The sequence below is a fragment of the Panthera uncia genome (assembly GCF_023721935.1).
Source record: "Panthera uncia isolate 11264 chromosome B3 unlocalized genomic scaffold, Puncia_PCG_1.0 HiC_scaffold_1, whole genome shotgun sequence".
NCBI classification, from domain to species: Eukaryota; Metazoa; Chordata; class Mammalia; order Carnivora; family Felidae; genus Panthera; species Panthera uncia.
The window spans coordinates 67,055,482-67,074,313 of record NW_026057582.1 but is presented as its reverse complement, the minus strand read 5'-3'; the positions used below and the strand labels follow the sequence as shown (position 1 = coordinate 67,074,313).

The window sequence follows — 18,832 nt, the reverse complement described above, 5'->3', positions numbered from 1 at the left end:
TATATCTTGATACTTTTGTCTCTTTTATTAAGTAGAGCTAATTTTTAAAAGACCATTAAAGTTCTAGGGAATTCAAAAGGCTTTTTCAGCCAACTAAAATTTAACTGCTCCTTTCATTTGAACCGAGACTTTAAAAATGAAAATAGTATTTTTTTCCATTGTGGAATCAAATTTTACAAGGAGCAGGCCTATTTAATAAACACTAGCTTTAAAGAAAGTATAGGCTTTGCAGCTGATAATCTTCAAGTTTCTGTAGATATACAGCAAAAAAAGAAAAAACAACCAATAATTTACTTTTATGTGCATAGCTATTTACCTTGTGTTTATTTTCAAATCAGTTGATAGAATGCTTACTTTTTATATATTTTGTTTCAGGTATCTTGTTTATAGCATTTGGCAAATTATAAATAAATATATGTATATGGCTAGATAGAAGTAAATATAATGCACACATATGTAATATATATATAGACACACAGAGCCCTTCAGTTCAGGTACAATTTGCGCTATGAATGCTGCAAATATTTTTGTTTAAATATTTGTATTTATACTTTCTAAGTCAGCATTTATTTTTGTGGCTGTTTACCCACAATGAAAGAGTTCTAATAAAGATGTGCTGAAGTTGCAATATAGATTTGCTGAAGTGATCACCTGTTGTAATGACTTGCAGATCAATGTTTATATTTTATTTTTAATTATAACAACTTAAAATTCTAGATGTTCAGAAGACGTAAAATGCCTCTCTCTCCTTTTCTTTCATTTTTACAACACAGAGGTATTTATTTGATTCCCTTTTAAATATGTCTGTATAATTTAATCTAGAGATTTGTTCCTTTTGCTTACAGTCATAATTTTGTTTTAATTTACAATATACATATGCATGCATATATGCATATATATCAATCTGAAACAAAAATGAAAACATTTTTTGAATTGTTTCAGTATCCCAATTGCTATGACTCCAGAAAATAATTAGAAAACCTAAGTAAAAGATTTAGTAACTAATTGGATCCTGTGGAGAGTCTGTGGAGGACAAGTTGTTCATTTGTTACAATTGTATAGTCTGAAATGTGTTCTGCAGTAATGCAATAAGCTGGCTACTTCTTACAATGGGCCCAATGAAAAATAATCTGTCCCCAAGATGTTATCGGCAAACACTTAGAGAGTTGCTCAGGGAAAAAGAAGAAGGGAAAAAAAAAAAAAAGCCTAGGAGAGAAGCAAGCTGACTCAAATAGATTGAAATAGGAATGCAGAATAGTTAATATTAGGGCATAGGGATGGGTGGGTTGTGGAAGGGAGAGAGAGGAAGAGAAAAAGAGAAGAAAGGGAAAGAGGATCTTTAGTGGGGGCGGGAGCATCTCCCACTACCAAAAAGAAAGGAGAAAGAGAGAAATGCTATTTAAGAAAGAAAGTTAAAGTCCAGGAAAATTAAAAGAGCTGGAACCAAATATACACAAATGGGAAATCGACTAAAATAGACCAAGACAGCTAGTTTAATTATCTCCTTAAAGTAGACTGGACATGATTTTATTTTCTTAGTCATGAGAGCAGTTTCACCAGAGGTCCAACTTTCTTGAAATGTAACACTTCTTCAGAATGAAGCATGAAAGAAAATTCCACAAATAAATTGTTTTAGAAACCAAATTTGTGGCTGATATTAAAAATAGTAGAGTCCAAGTGAATGAGGTTAGGCAAGGGAAATCCCCCTTACATATTTGTGAACCAAAACAGCTCGAAGAAAAGCATGTGTTTAGACTGAAAAAGGTGATGATGTATTGTTTGCTTTTACCATGGATTTTATTTGTGGAAGTGAGAATGTACTGGCACAGAAGAAATAGTCTTTGGCCTATCAAAAGTTAAAAAGAAAGTTGAATTCTTCTATTGAGGCAAAGGGACATAGACATAGAAAAGTTCCTCCATGAGTTTTTGTTTTTTTTTTTTCTGGCCATATTAAATAAGTATACTTATTTGTGATAAATAAATGTTCATTTGCATGATTGAGAAATAGAATTTCAATGGCAAACTTTTCATTTTGAGGTCAAGCATAAAATTGACTTCTTTGAACTCATAGGAGCTAAGGACTGGAGTGGAAGTTCTATTCGGATACATCTCCAAGTTACATATATAATGGATGTGACTAGAAGAATAGCTTGTTGAATACGCTTACAAGATAGGGAGGGGGATATACAGAGAGAGAAATTTGTGAAGGCCTCCTGAAGCCCAGTATGAACATTTCATTTATCTCCGTCTGTCCTATCATCTCTCAATTTATCTTTTTCAAAAGCATATGGTATTCTAGCATGTCATTTAATAGATTTTTCTTTGCAAAAAGTTGGTTGTAATATTGTGTTGATATTTGTTGTCACCAACCTTTGCCAGTTAAAATTGGCTTATGCCAGAAAAACACTTCAAAACTTTTTGAAGATTTTCTTCTTTCAGACTTATAATTATTTTTAATGAGATGAAGGTTGCTCCTTTTGAGATTTTGGAACTGAAAATGATCATAACTTAAAACTCGAAACCCCAAATTGCAGTTTATCTCCAAGTTTCAGATATTTTGCTTGAATTTGTCTGGTATAGAGTTAATACAAGTCATTAATATATAAAGCATTGAGAAAAGGATTTAAACTAGAGCAGGGAGAGAATTCTTCCAAATATGTTTCTTCAGCTTGTTACAAAATTGGGAATCAAGTGAACATGAAGTCCAGAACTAGCAAGATTGAGCACAAGTATCTTTATGGCCATGGAAGATTTCATGTGGTTTATATGACTTGCATAAAATCAAGTGTAGAGAGACAAAAAGAAAATGAGTCATGTAGCATATTGGTATAGTTGTATATATTTAAGTTGGTGGATATTTCACCCAAATAGGTGGATAAATCAAATATATTTAGAGCTCTAAATATATAAATGTGGTTTTTAAAAACTGTGTTTCCTCCAACATTGTTGAGGAATTTGTGTTGAAATAATTTTGCTTTTGAGAAACTAATTTTATAAAGAGCTGAAGTGGCTAGTTGTGTTTGGAAGTAAATGCCTGTTGGAGAAATAGGCTAACAAAGGGTGAAGGTGAAGATCATTAGAGGTTTTAGAGCTGGCTGAGACGGGTTGCTGGGGTTGTATAACTGTGCCTGGAGGGCGGGGTTCCTGTACATTCCTACTTCACCAGATAACCTGCCCCCAACACCACTGCAGCTTCTGCCAGACAGATGGAACTCTCCAGCGTGAAAATCTGCGCAGCCATTCCACCAAGCAGGGTAGGTGAAACTTGAATTAAGATTTTCCCCTCTTTTTTTTTTTTCCCTACTTGAAGCCAATTGAGGCCAGATCCTGGAGATATGGAAAGAATAGGGGTCATCTAGATTTTCCTTTCGCGCGTACACACGTCTGCACTCTTCCTAAGAACTACCTACCTGTAAGAGTTCAAAGGCGCTTTCATTCTAGATTTTCTGTTCCGTGTTTTTCTTTTGCGTGTTCTCATTCCAATCATCCCCCTTTCCCTTCCCTCCCTCTAGGGCCTCCCCTCCCCCCAACCACCAGCAGTTGAAATAATCCACCTCTTAGTTTTTGGCCCCCAAACCGACCTTTTCCCCACTCCAGCGGTCAGTTCGCCCAGACCTTGTCCTGAGGATGTAGGCCAAGGTGGCTCCGGGGAATATATGATGTATTGCTATGTTTGAGTCTCTTTTCTCCCTTCCGATTTCTATTTTTTTTTTTCCCCCTTAACCTAAGACTGCCTGGTGTTGGCCGAAGGATGCTGAAGAAAAAGATTTAAGGACTGGGACGCTCTTACCCCAAGATTGGTAAGTGCAAGTGCTTTTCGGAGGGAGGAGAGCTATGCCAGATTGCTTTTGACTAACGCTTAAACCGCGACTTTGAGGTCGGGGGCTAAAGTGCTCCTCCTCTTTTCTTGGAAAAAATTTCCTTAGCGGGCGCGCTATCAACAGAAGTAGCTGAGAGAATGCATGGTTTTTCCACGTCGGCAGAAAGTCACCAAGGATCCCTAAGTAACGAGGATGAAGACGTGGCAAAGAGGGATGAAGAGAAAACGAGACGAATTTATAGGGAGGGGAGGGGTAGTGGGAGCCTGAAATCTGTCCCAAAGTGCAGAGTAGTTCAAATCGTGGAGATAGGATTTCTGAGTCTTGCCGCAGCTTCGAGAATACCCTAACGGACCTTTCTTAACGTTCAAACTCCTAGGTTATTTGTTCTCCCTATTTGAGACAAAGCTCTTTGCTCCAAAGCCAAGGACTTGCCTAATTCTAAAGTTCTTTTTTCTTTTCTTCTTCTTCTCCACCCCCTTCCCCTTATTTTTTTGGTAGATCGCCCCTCCTCCCCCTATTTTCACACTAACTTTGCCAAGCTCTCCCAGATCTGGCCCTCCGCCCCCAGCTTCTTGGCCTGGGTCAGGCGAGGGTCCCCGCGGGATTTAGCGGAGCTGCTTCAGGTACTGAGCGGCGGGCCGGGGGTGGGAGGCTTCCCCTCCGCCCGTTCGAAGGACGAAGGAAAAGAGCACCGTTCTGGGCTTGACTTGGTCCCTGCTGGGAATATCCCAGTTCCCGGCTTTGGGAATCTCAGGCAAATAATTGATTCTTAATGCACACTTAGGAGACGGCCGCGTAAGCTCGAGAGCCCGGCTGTCCCGAGAGTGCCTGCGAGCGCGCCAGACACAGGTTGGCTTCCTTCGCCGCGAATCCGGGGCCCTGGCCGCGGCTTCCTACTTGCCTTCCCCGCGCCTCCGGGACCCCCGGCTGAAGTCGGAGAAGGGCGCGGTGGCGGGAGTAGAAGCAGTCGCGGCAGGGACCCAGCGGCGTGGTCGTCTCGGGCTTTGGAATCGAGAAGCAAAGCGCTCTAGGCTGCTGAGTCCGGGCGGCGCTGGCGGCCGGTAGCCGGGGAGGAGAGGCGCTTCGGGGAGTGGCGGCGGCCGCGATTCCGGCGGAGGGGAAGCCCGACGCTGAGCGGAGAGCAACAAGGTGAGGGCGCTCTTGCCCAGGACAAGGAGAGCTGGGAGTCTGGTAGCTCACCCAGGCTGGTGCCAGGGAAATCGACTCCACAGCCTTGGCTGGCGCGCTTCCCCACCTTTTCTCTCTTTATTCTTGTCCCTCCCTCCCCACCCCCTTTCCCCCTCAAAGTTGTTTCTTTTTGTTTACCTGGTGCGGCTTCAGATCTCAGCACGTATCTGCTAGTTGATAAAACTGTTTTCTTTGTAATAGACATCTTTTCTCTTCTCCACTCCCTACTCCTCTTCTATTTCGCTTTCTACCCCATTTTCCCTTCTGTCCAAGCCTGCGGTCCAAGGTGAAGGGTTCTTAAAGGAAAAGAGCTAGCCTGGGGATAGGAGTTCCCGTAACACTAAGGGTGGTCCTGGGTTGGAGAGAGGGAGGCAGGCGTTTGGGTGGACAGAGGGCATCCCAAGTGTGCGGAAGATTCTCTGGCGGTGATCTTCAGCCTTGGAAAGAGGACGGGAAGAAAAGGACAGGCAGAATAGAGCTCGTCCACTTGCGACTGCCCCCCAAACCCCATAAGACTCAATTTCGGTGCTTTAACGCCATCCTCACCTGGCCCTCTGTCAAAACTTGAGGTAGGCAGAAATCTCGAAACTGTTGTGATCAGAAAAGGCATTTAAAATAATATCAAATAACTCTCAAAATTATGGCTGTGGGGGTGGGAGGGGAGCTAAAACGTCCCACGACCTTTGGGGGGTCTGCTGCTTAACACCTACAGTCCTCTCCCCGGTCTTTGGCCTCGCAGAAAAGCTGCACGGGACGAAAGCACTTTGCACAGTGCGAGATTTGGAGATTTGTATCCGAATGAAAGAAAGTGTTCCGTTGCCAGACGTGTTTGGGTATTCATTTTCGCCTTAGGTTGAATTTTCCTACACGGCTAGCACTCCCTGAATTGGGGTTGTCTTCTTCAGTTTTATTTCCTCCCGCCCCCCCCCCGCCCCCCGTTCTGCTCCCCGTAGTGTCTCATTCTTTGAATCAGAATAGGTTTAAGGTGCAAACCTATCTTACTCCACGTCCGGTCAGTCCGTCAGTCCGTATGGCAAGACGTTGTTGATTTCATTGATTGGGCAGAAGGACCAAAAACTGTAGTGGAGTTAGAGAGAGTTGTTTCTCAGCCCTTTCATTTTCTCACTGCTCTGAAATTTAATGACCTGATCATTGTTGTTTGAAGTTAAATTATCTGTTAAATTAGCCCTAAACAATAACTGATGATATTTTCCATTTGGGTCTGGTTGCCCCTGGATGGGAAGGAGAGGAGTCAGAGAATCCTTGATCACATAGTAATATAATCAACACCCATATTTTGGTGCTATTATGTAAGAAAAATCACTTTCAAAGAAGCTGAATTTCATAACTAAGAAATTCTTTTAAAGGCCTGTGCTCTAGAAGGGCAACACTAATTCAAGAATGAATGTAAATAAGCATCTTTGTTGATTAAGAGAAAAATATGAACGCCGTATTTTCATTACTCTATAGAACCTAAATACTCAAAATCATCATACACTGGTTCTTGCTAATCTAAATGAATTCTGCCCTCCAAGGATAAATAGTCTCAAAAAGGAAATTTAGCGTTAAGCAAAATCTGAGCCATTCTAGATGTGAATTTCTAGAAATCCAAGGCATATTTATTTCTTTGAGTCAGACACTGTTTTGCAATCATTGTATAAAACAATTTTGGAATAACGCAGATGCTTTTTCCCCTTTCTTGTTTCAGATTGCTTATATATACAGGCATAGGTGTGAGAGCCTCAGAGTATATTGAGGAAATTAAATTTTTCTTATTTGTTTTAACAAAAGGCCCAAAGAATCTTTAAACCCAAAAGTATCACAGTAGTTGGAAAAATAAGCACTTTTAAAATAATAAGCACTACTGTGTTTTGCCTACTAAAATGTGCTGAATGAATAACAAGAGGCTATTATAAAGGTTGAAAAATGCAGAGCAAGAACAAGGAAGTAATTTTATTATTCGATACTTTTATCATTAATAATGTAGTTTTAAAGTGTGACCGAGCCTTCTTAGAAAAAGTGGAGTACTTCTTCCACACCTTCAGAAATACTCGTACTCTAGATGGAATAAAGTAGAATCTGATAGAACTGGCAGCAGGACTTGTTTATTTATTTATTTATTTTTTCCAGGAGTAGTAATAGTAGTAGCAATAGTAAGAGCAGTAGAGTTGAGAATTTTACTTTTAATTATACGTTGCAAGCTCTGGTTGCAGGTTGGAAGGCTAAAATCGATCATTCCTACATCGATAGTGTTGTCTATGACTGCATTGATTTGTGTTTATTTATGCAGAGATTTTCAGTTATTTACCTACATATTTCAGCATCTGCCTCTTGATTACTTTTGCAGGTTGGTTTTAATGAAACAGCTTACCTAGGAAACACATTTGACAGATCGATTTTAAGCAAACTTCATAGTGAATTATGGCAACCCAAAGAGTTTACAAAATTTCTTATGTGTACTTGCTTTTTAGCGATGAGAAACCTGTTTCTGATTAAAACCTCACGCTACCAGAACACGTCCATTCTCCTCCCCTCTTCACATATTGTATTGATATCTTTCAGTAAAATGGAAAAACAGATGATTTTATGATGTCAGATATGATAGAGTGAAACCGATGAATGAGCCTCATCTTTCTTCTGTTGGCACGACTCGGTTTTTCTCATAACAATAAGGTGGCCGCTGGGTTTACTAAGGATGTAGATGAAAAATCAAGGAGCAGCGGGATTTGAATAAAGAAATGGTATTGTTTAAAAATATCTATTAACTTTAAGTTATTGGAGGGGCTTACTCATGATATTCCAGAGTTCTTCGGTGTATATTAAATGCATATATACACTCATATATTCTATCATTTAGTGTATATGTGTGATTATACCTTAGGAATATAGGCATTTCTCTTGAACTAATAGCTCACATGTGATTGTTATATATCACGTCTCATTTGAGCAAATGCAACAACTAAAGATCACGGGTGGGGTGTGTCTTTTGTAGGTACAAGACAATTGTGGGAGATTGAGATGCATTCGTGTTTGTTCTTATTCTCATCAACACAAAATGTTGAAAGATGACTTGGAAATTGGGGGGGGGGAGTAGCCTTATTTATTCAGGGCTATTTACTCCTCACTTTATAGGATTTTGCTTGCAATTTGGACAACCAATCTTCTTTTCCGAGTAATTTGGAATACACCTACCAAATATGGTTAACAGTCATATTATTCGTTTCTTGCACCCCCCCCCAACTCCTGCCACCCCCTCCAGTATTTGAGAGGAATATAGAGAGTAAAAGTAACCGAGTTCTTTCTTGAGAACGAAAGGGCCTTGGGAGATGGAAAGGGATTTAATCTCTTCACCCTGGCGAATTTTCCTGAAACTACTTATCTGTAGCTTCCGGGATGTGAGAGGTGGAGCCTGGCAGTCCAGCGGCTGCAGGCAGAAGGTGGGCGAGCCTGGGGACCTCAAGCTTTGCAGAAGGTTGAAAGGAGGAGTGGAAAGAGAGATTTGAGTTTGTTTATTTGGTTTATTTTATGTTTCTGTCCTGTGCCAAGCCCTTGAAGTTAACACGGCGACATAGCCTTTTTAAGACCAAGCACTCTTGGCATTCTTTCGAGATTGAGATTCCAGAGCATCGGATGAACAGGACTTATAGCTAAGGCGTGCTCACCCACCCCTCCCTCCGTCTTTTTACGCACGCACCAGCTCGTCCTCACGTGCACGGGGTAGTGGACAGTGTTGACTTGAATTGCTCTCGCTTGCTCCAAGCCTTTCCTGTGAATGAACCCGAAAACACTCGACAGGTCGTGAATAATCGTTTTAATGAGTGTGCAAAGCGTGCGACGGAGTGCACCGAGCTGTCGGGTTAAACAAACAACTTGTACCCTGACCAAATCCGATTGTTAAAGTGCAAAGTGATGTCAGTACCATTTCCACTGCCCTTCGGAAAACCACAGATCTGACACGCGGGAGTCCAATTTTCCCCATTAAAGAAAAATAACAATATTTTCCAACCGTGTATGTGATCTTCTTTAATATTAATCTGAGCCAAAGGAAACCTCATTTGAGAGTCAGAGAAGCAGTCCTGTCATTGCTTCAGAAACAAACCAAAAGGGGAAAGGAAGAAGAAATCAGAACAAATAGAAAAAGTCTGAGGGAGGATTTCTTTTTGATAGCTCACATGTCATTGCTGATCAATACTGTAAAAAACCTTACATATATAAAAAACTTTATAGCTCACTACAGGCATATTTCAAATTAACTGTTATCTAACCAAGTGGGATTGGTAATTTGGTTCTGTACTAAGACTGCATCTCTGAACCTGTGAAAACTTTTTCTCTTGAATATTTAACTAAAATATTTGCTGTTTATATATTGGCCTGTGAGAGAATGAAGGGATAAGTAGTTTCCACATTTATGCTCTCAAGGAAAACAGTTTGGAGGAAAGTAATGGGAAAGGAACCCTGATGGGCCACCATCTAAAACAATAACAAAAAGCACAAGTGAGCTCTTGAGGGATCACACACTCTTCCCTTTCTTTGCACCACTGCACTGGGGAAATATTTTTGTTTCTTTCCCATCCAGTTAAAAGAACTACTTGGAATCAGCCACACGTTCTCCTTTCCTTGTTCATTCTTTTATCTTCTTTCACAATTCCAAACCCCCAATACTACGTGAGAGTACAAAAGCTAAATCTCAAAAGATGTGAAAGAAATCCCTTTTACATATCCTCTCTAAAAATTTTGTGAAGAGAAATGTGTAAAATGCTTCCCCTGACAGCCCCTGGTATACATCCAGGAGTCAAACAAAATGGCCAAGATGCTTGGAAATCAGTGTATTAGTTCCAAATAACCAGCTTCTTTAACTCGGTAACAATATAGGAAGATTAAGGTTTGTATTTTCATTTGATTAAGTATTATAGCATATGTATTCTTCCTTATTAAAGACTGAAAATATATCATGTCCTACAGTCTGAAAGGTTATGTGTCCTCAGAATTGTAATCGGCTTGTAGAAATGAAATGTTAGGGATATGGTACGCTTGAGGATGGAAATTCAGCAGCACCCGCTCACTTAACTCCCGCTAGTCATGTTGTCATCTACATACCTTTCTTTCTGACCACCTACTTCACATGTGAATATGTTAATATACAACTGACGGCAATTAAATGAAAGAATCCACCTAAAACATGTGCCTGAGGTGTTGGATGGAGTAAGCAATTTCCATAGAAGTTATTGTAGTTTTGTCCATTATAGTTGCTAGTTTTTATATACCTGTGTTAATTTCACACCAGTTGGATAAAATAGAAGGTATTTCCATCATCAAAACTTGGAAAAGACAGCCAGTAGTTTAGGACAGTGTTTTTGTTGATTTTGACTGTTATCTAGTGAATGTCTGTTTCCGAAAATCAATTCAGAATATCCTTTATTTTCTAGGAAATTTGACAAAAAATGACTATCAAAAACTAGGGGCTTGCATTTTTTATTGTTTTAAATATTTCTGGGCACACAACAGACTGTGCAGTTATTACCTAAACAGATTTCTTCTCTGTGGGCTGACTGAGTTGAGGAATTTTAGGAGTCACTGAAAGAGCCACATCCATTTCTGTTTTAAATGCACAAACAGTGAAGCTAGAGGGTGCGTCTGTTTTTGTGTGTATATATGTAGTTAAAGAACTACACTATCAAAACATTAATTATATTTGAAAGAGAGCAGAGAGCTTGTTGTGGAGAGAATTGCATTATTGAATTTATATTCCATGGAATCTGTCTGTGGAGAGGGCTGAAATTGTATACCTGTCTTATATGATGCACCCTCTTCAGTGAGGTGCATAACAAGAGCAAAGAGAGGCAAACTTGGAGGGGAGTGAGCTTAGGCATTTGGATGGTCCTCAGCAAGGAAATCCACGTGCAAATGCAAATCACATGAAGAATAAGCATGGGGTCTTTGTTCTCTGTCAACAAAAGCAAATATAGTATTTTTCCTCTATCAAGCAAATCACAGAATGATCTGAGCTGGATTTGGAGGAGGGGGGAGAGGTTGAGTGACTAAGAATATTTCAATTATCATATTTCTGATCCCCAAGTCCTGTTTATTTCACAGCTGCCAAATTTTATATCCAAAATTTAGCTTCTCTTCCTCCCAAATCCTACATTGCTATGAATCATCCCTGATCATTTTTAGTTTTTTGGCTTAATTACCAGTTTTCAGCTTTAAATTACCAATAAACTAATTAATCTGACTAATCTTTCTAAACTTCTGTTGAATAGTATAATAGCTGCAACAACAACAAAAATAAAATAACATACACTGCAGCAATAATGACAGAAATAAAATGTTAATAATAATAAGGCAAACAATAATAGCAGAAACAATTTTAAAATAATCTCTCTGGTCAACAGGATGAAGATGGAATCCATTTCAGTCTGAAATGTGTTTCATGGCTGCAGTCAGGCATTCCTCTGATTTCTTGTTTCACTGGTTAGATGGAAGATCCATTCCGGCCCAACTCAAGTATTCTAATAAAGACTCCCTTGGTCTAATATGGTAGGTCTTTTTAATAGCTCTAAGTACTTTCGTACCCATTCCTCCTCGTTCCTATAGGCAGGTCTCCCTTGGACACCATTCCCAAGTAAATCAGTCGGGGATGGAGACTGGGAACAGAGGCAGACATGTGAAGGGATTCTTGGGTAGAAAGACCTGGTGCCTCCTGGCTGGAGTTAAGCTGAGAAATGGGCAAGTTGTCATATTGGGGAATCATGTTTACAGAGCTGAGGAGTTTGAGAAGGACAAAGTGAGTCTAAGGAGAACACTGGCCCTGAGGAACTCAGCCCAAAGGGCAAGACACAAAAATTAGGAATTAGGTCCCCCTGATTAACTCTTTTGACTCCTTGGGGCTGAAGGGACAGAAAGGGGACAATAAAGTGAGGGGGGTAGAAGTGAAAGGAGACCAGGTTGAAGATGTTAGTAACCAGTGGTTATCGGGCTAGTAAACTAAGCCTGTCTCCCACGGAGGAGGTAGGTACAGGTGCTTTTGCCAACTGTAAACCTGCCAAGGTTCACCGTTCAACGGGCAAGAACAGCTACCACCAGTTCCTGAGTCTAGGCTGTAAAGAATCTGCCAGTGAGTTTGTACCTTCAGGAATCTAACTCTCCTCTCAGCCAAATGTTCTCCCTGTCTCCTAAGTCCCAGTTGCTCCCCCAGCCTCAAGAAAAAGGAAATGAAAGGAAAAAAAAAATCGGGTGTGGAGGGAATGAGACTTAGTGTTTGTCAGGCAGATGTTGGGGTTAAAGCAGGTTGTTTGATAATTGCCTTCATTCGTGGAGGGGAAAGAAAGCTGGTTAGGAGATGAAGGGTGGGTTATAGGACAGGAAAGCAGAGACTGAGAGAGAAATTCCTTAGCAGCCCAGCAGCTAAGGCCAAATGGAAACAGATCTCAGTTACAGAAGAACAGTTTGGGAGCAAGGAGGGGTGGTGGTTCAATGTTTTTGCTTTGTTCTGTTTCCCTGCAAATTAACGTAGCCCTGAAAATGTATGAGAGAACAAGATCTGCATGCCTTGTTAAAAAAAAAAAAATTACAAAAGAAAAGCATAACTGTCAATCGCCAGTTTTGTCCTCTAGAAAACTTTTTTTCTTTAGTTACTGTCTTCAACTTGACGTATATGCACAGTTCATAACTAAACCGAACGGTAGTTGAAGAAAGGGAGGGGACAGCAAAGAAGGGCCGGCTTCCCTGCTGGGAGTACCGTGTGCATCTATCTCCTCACCCTTCACAGCAGGGAGGCTGAACAATCCTTTTCCGTGTCTGTCTGGTCTTGTCATTTTAAAAAGTATGAAAATATTCCGGGTCACGAGAATACTGTGTCACTAAAAATCGGCAATGAAGGAGGGGCTTTCATTTCTAGGGATAAATTCACTGGGGTGATGCTTACTCTGCAACGGGAGTAAGGCGACTTTGGCTGCGTATCGCTCTGCTCTTCAGTGGTACCCCAGGCTTTCTCCGTGCACTAATCAGAACCAATAACTGCTAAGTTCACTCCAACTCTTCCGGAAGTACAGCTCTGCAACTGGAAATCAAACTGGAGTTTTCCATAGAAAATCCAATTCTAATTCAAGTCATATTTTAAGGAAAATAGTCTCAGTTACTGGGATTTTTATTTAAATTTTTCCTGTGATTCAGAGACAAGTGTTATTTGCTTCAGTAAGAAAATTAAAAGAAATCAATATTTCAGGGAAAAGGCCCTCAATCCTGTTGTATACATCCCCAAAGTATGGCTTTTAACAATTTATTTTCAAACACTTTGGTTTTCCTTGTATATAACTGAGAGCCTCTGAGTCATTGGAGACATGCCTAACTAAAAGAAACTAAGTTAATACTTTTATAATGGGAATATCTGAAAGTAAAAATACAATAAAAGCAGTTATTTTACAGAGTGGTAAAAGTCATGCAGACATTTGCATGCACTCACTTTATGCACTTATTTAACAAAATTAATAGGCTTCCATATTCCAATATCTTGAAAACTCTTTAACCAACATAAACCAGATATTTAAATGCATATACATTTATATATATACGTTATATATACCATGTTGCGTGTAGTTCAAATATGTATGTTCATTTTTTATAAAAACTAAGAGCTAAACAACTATTAGCATTTATAACTTCTTGACCACAAATAGTTGGGTTTTTATGATCTGTAAACAATGAAGGAAAGCCAGAACCACTGCATTCTGCTTAGACTGTATTAAGAAGCAAATAAAGGTTTCTTTCTGTCTAGGAGTGTACAAGAATAAGGAATTTAGGGATGAATGGAATTACGATCTATATAGGTTTTCAATAAACCAAGATGTAGTCATTTCCTCCTTTAAACATTAACATCCTACTATTAAAAGAAATACATACAGTTTCGAAGATAGGAGAAGTAAGCCCAAGTCAACTGATGATATTTTGAAAGGAATGGTTTCAAATGATGCTAACAGGTTTTGTTTTTTTTTTTTTCCCAACAAAGAACTTTTCAAGGCAGATACAGCCAGATCTGTTGCACCAGTGGCAAAGCAAATATTTTAGAAATGGGCTGTGGGGGGATTTAATGGACTGACACACTTTGAATATTTATGAAGAGTAATATTCCTTTGAAGAGGGTTGTGATTGTCTATCATGCTCCTTATAAATGGAGAGAAACAAGAGAGGGAGGTTTGGGGGAGGACACGTTCAAGCATCCTGACTATTGCTAATGGTGAAAGGATATGACCTGTGTAGAACAGGAAAGGATTCCATGCCCTAAGAGAAGCTGCAAAAGTCTATTAGTCCTATCACGTTTAGTCTCTTTCAGGTACACACTTCAAAAACATATCCTTTCCACTAGGTTCTCATCTGCAGTTATGGCTCACAGACAGCAGCCAGTTTGTATTAAAGTGTAGTCCAATGCATCAATCCAGTTTTGAAAAGAAAACAACAGAGAGGAAAAATAAAGGTACAGTCTTATCAATGAAATTCTCATTGACAGTTGCAGAACAAGGAAGAGGGAGGATTCAAAACGGGGTGGTGGGAGGAGAGCAGTACTCTTTAGGTGAGTTTTGGGAAGATGCTAAGTAAAATGCTGCTCAGAAATTGGGATTAATCGAGCAGTTTAAATACAAATCTGCCGGAAATCATGCTCTGTGCGAATGAAAATGAAGGAATTTATGCATATTCTAATTTTCCCTCTTTGGCTGCTATTTTGGAGGAAGAGACTTCTTTTGCTGATGGTGGGACTTTTTTGTTCCGCACAGGAAATGTGTAAATGAACACAAATGTTATTTTTTTTTCTCCTTTCCATCTCTCTCCTCCATCCCTCCTCCCCCTTTCAACAACCATAACTTGTTAAGGTCCTCTCGGTTCTGTAGCCACAGATCCCAGAGTTTCTCCCCATTCCAGGATGTTAGGGTGCAAGAAGTGCGGGGGAGGGGGAGTTAGGGCTTCCCTGGGCCCCTAGACCTTTGGAAATTAACTTAAGAGCTTCCATTCCACCTTTGGACGTTCAAAGACAGTAGAGAGTGAGGAGTCGTGCGTTTAATGTGATGAAAATTCATCTCAAAAGCTATTTCCTCTCACGACTGAATTCTCAGTGAAACTGGGTTGAGGAGAGCTTAAAAGCGATCTTATAAATCAAGTTGTGAAGATCGGTTGACCTTCAGCGCCAAGTCGAAACATTTTCCCTCTCCGGCCTTTGGGAACAAACAGTGCTGGTGCATTCCAATTATATTAAGACCAGCAAGAAATTCCCTGGCCAGCCTATTCTGATGTTAGTCGCCTAATGCTGAGATGAAGTCAAGTGGAACGCTGCGGTCGTTGTGTGGAATGTATAAGGGACTCCTGAGATGGTTCAACGAACCGCGTGGGGTGCAGGTAGGGGCGGGGGCGATTCGGTCCAAGGGGAGAGAAAGAGGGAGCGGGAGAGGGAGAGCTTGAGAGAGAGAGGAAACGACAGGTGCGGTCTTTCCTCCGGCTCCCGCAGTGGCAGGCCACGCTGAGAGCTTCAGAATCCATTCGGGGACCGGGTGGGTGGGTGGGGGGGTGACATACTGAGACTCAGAGTTTCCACCTTCTTTTCTACCCTCTGAATAAAACTCCTGGAGCCAACGTCATTCTTAACAATTTAATTTGAAAAGAGCCCCGTGGGGCACTCACTCCCCACTCCCCCCCCGCCCCAGGCTCCCTCAGCCGCCCGCACGGCGCCGCCCGAGCCCAGACGTCCGCGGAGCCGGAGCGCTTCGGGCCGGGTCACCTCCAGCCCCGCGGCTCCCGGCCCGGGCCTCGGAGAAGGAGGGCGGCGAGAACGAAGCCCCTCCCCTTCCCCCCTCCCCCGCTTCTTCAGGGCCCCCGTCGGAGCCCCGGTGCCCCAGAGTGCCCGCTTTTCAACCGCCCGTCCGCCGGGACCGCGTCCCGCCTCCCACTCCAGGCTTCCGCTCTCAGGAAGGGGGCGCCGCTCGGCAAGCGCCAGGCAGGTCAGCATCCCCCACGCCGCTCGCGTGACTCGAGGCCGAGTGCCCGTTCCCCTCCCCGTACGGGGGTGCGGGGCGCAGATTCGGCCAGAAAAACGCGGGGAGGGGAGCGCGGCCCCTTCCCTGCGTAACTCACGCCAAGGTTACAGCCACCTTTTAGGAACCTCTTCGGAAAAGCTCCAAAAAAAAAAAAAAAATCCCCATTTTGCAGAAAGGCTGCTATGATGGGATGGCACCTTGTGGTCAGAGAAACGCCGGAGCGTTCTCGAACGCCCTCGGTTCTACGGTCAAACCCTGCTCAAGGCAGTTTCCCCCGCGCACACCAGAGCCTGCACTTCCGGTCCCCCTCTGGGGGCCCTGAACCTCCGCAACCCGGGCACTTCCGCCCAGTCACGTGGCTGAGGGATCTTTGGAGGGCTGTCCTGTCTATATTTCTGTAGCTACTGGGGTCCTCGCTTGCTCCCGTCGTTTCTGTAAATTCCGCACTTCCTTTCATTGCATTGCTTCCTTAAACCTAGCAGGAGGTGGGGAATGCAGTAGAGGAGGGCTAGAGGCTGAGAGGAAAGGCCCATTGAAGATAACCATGTTTTTTGCCTTTTCAGATCACCTACCCCTTTCTCAGTTCCCTGGACAAATTCACATCAGCAACTAAGACTTAGGCATCTTTTTTTTTTTTTTTTTTTTTTTTTTTTCCACGCCAGGGCCTACGGCAGTGTTTGTACTTAGTAGGCCTGCCATAAATGTTGAAAGAATTCCTGAATAAATACACTGTTTCTTTGGGCACACGGTGCTTAGAGTTAGTGGGTAGCCTCAGAAATCAGCTGACCTCTGACTTGTGATGTTTTGTTGAAGTCAGTTGAGAGCTTGATAGATAAATGGTTTTTACAGACATTTTGGAAGGAAGGAAATCAATGGAGACTTGTTGAAAATGTTTTCTTGGACTAAGGCATATGTACGAAGTTAAAATGCTGTGATTTTTAGAATTGGGGGGATTTTCAACCCTTCTGCAGCTCTTCCTTTCCATTCTGCTTTCTTTTTAAAGTTTTACTTTCTGCGGTGAGAGGTCAAGGTCTTATACAGTCAATCTCTTTATTTTCTAAGTTGATTTATTTATTTTGGAGAGAGAGCAAGAGAGGGAGCGTGAGCAGGGGAGGGGCAGAGAAAGAGGGGGAGAGAGAGAATCCCAAGCAGGTTCCGTGCTGTCAGCACAGAGCCTGATGAGGGATCCGAATTCATGAACCAGGAGATCCTAACCTGAGCCCGAAACCAAGAGTGGGGTCACTTCATGAACTGAGCCTCCCAGGTGCCCCTGAAGTTAATCTCTTCCACCCAATTTGAGGCAGTAGCTAAGTAATTTATCTTTTGCTTTCCTGCTATGTCATAGTTTAACCCTTGATTCACTCCTGCATTGTGTCTCCTGCATCATTGAACTGCAGTTGTTCTTTACAGTAACATTTGTTTTTAAATGCCATAAGAGCTTTAGAAACAGGAGAGAAATGTTATAGTTGTGAAGTTGTGAGACTGTAGTCAGTCAGCATATATTAAATGCATGTTCTAGTGAGCACCAGTTGTGTAACCCATAGACTAGTCCTTAGAGTAATGTCCCACTTTCATTGACTATAAAGTAGTGAAAATATATAATCAATAAGTTAATAACCATGAAAGTAATTTGAAAGGTTATAACTGCTAATCAAATTTAAAGCGTATTTATTAGCATCATTATTAAGAGGCCTCAGAGGGATACAAATAAGACCTGTTCTTATCCTCTGGGAACTTACAATCTAGTTGAGCATAAGTAATGTGAGCATAAATTGGTAGAAATAGCTACTATGCAATATTCAGTGTCTGGCATATTGAAGACATTCAGTAAACAGTTGCCTCACATATTAACTTGCAGTCATGTCATTCTTCTAACAGGGATAATGATACTGATAAGAAATTAAGGAAGGATTAATTAGGAAAACAGTCATGGCGGAAATGAATTTGTCCTTTTTGTGTCACATAGGGAGATGGGTGTATGCAAGCCATTTGCGTTTGTGGGGGTAAAGGTGGCATAAATGGAGAATAAGAAAGATATTTGGTGAGATGGAGTTTGGTGGTAATTTGTAGGAAATCTTAAAGACCATGCAGAGGAGTTTGTATTTGGTAACAGAAGTGATACAGACCTATTGTGGCCCTATGAGCAGAGAGTGGCATTATTAAAGTTGAGAGTTATATTTATGATGATTCTAGCCAGCAACCCAGTATAGGGAAAATTGAGGGAGAACGAGTAGGAGAAAAGAGTTTAATGCAGTTCTGGAATGGGATATTACCAGAGAGACAGAGTTATGGCTAGGCCCTTCCTCCCCAATTTTTATACAAAGGAAATTACAGTGAAATAACAAAGTCAGTAATAAGCCTTGAATGGAACAAGAGCCACAGTACCCCTGAAATCATTCTTACCCCTTTATTCTTCATTGTTGGTGGCACTAGGAGATATTAGGTGTTGACTGATGGCAACTAATATCACGGTGCCTTCATCACCAATTAAGCTCAAGATCTCTTTCTTACAGCATATTTACTCATTATTCAGCTGTGGTGGTTCTCGACTGTCTCAATTGGGTGTGATTTTGACACCCCCCACCCCACCCCCGGCACATTTGGCAATGTCTGAAGACATTTTTAGTTTTAACAACTAGGGGGCCACTACTGGCATGGGTAACTAGAAACCAGGGATAGATACTGCTAAACCTCTTAGGAAGCATGGGAGAGCCCCCCCCCCCCCCCCCCCCCGCCAAGATCGGAAGAGGAGGCCCCCCCCCCGCCCCGCCGCACGAGCTCCCATCCGCCAGCACGCGGAGAGGC

At 41.7% G+C, this 18,832-nt stretch overlaps 1 long non-coding RNA gene across 1 annotated transcript in view; it reads left to right on the top strand.

Moving 5' to 3' along the window:
• The first annotated feature begins 15,874 nt into the window (after positions 1-15,874).
• LOC125908997 (uncharacterized) overlaps positions 15,875-18,832 on the top strand; it is a 6,226-nt gene continuing 3,268 nt past the window's right edge. The window contains exon 1 of the long non-coding RNA XR_007453519.1: positions 15,875-15,991. This is a non-coding gene — a long non-coding RNA (uncharacterized LOC125908997). The remainder of the gene's footprint in view (positions 15,992-18,832) is intronic.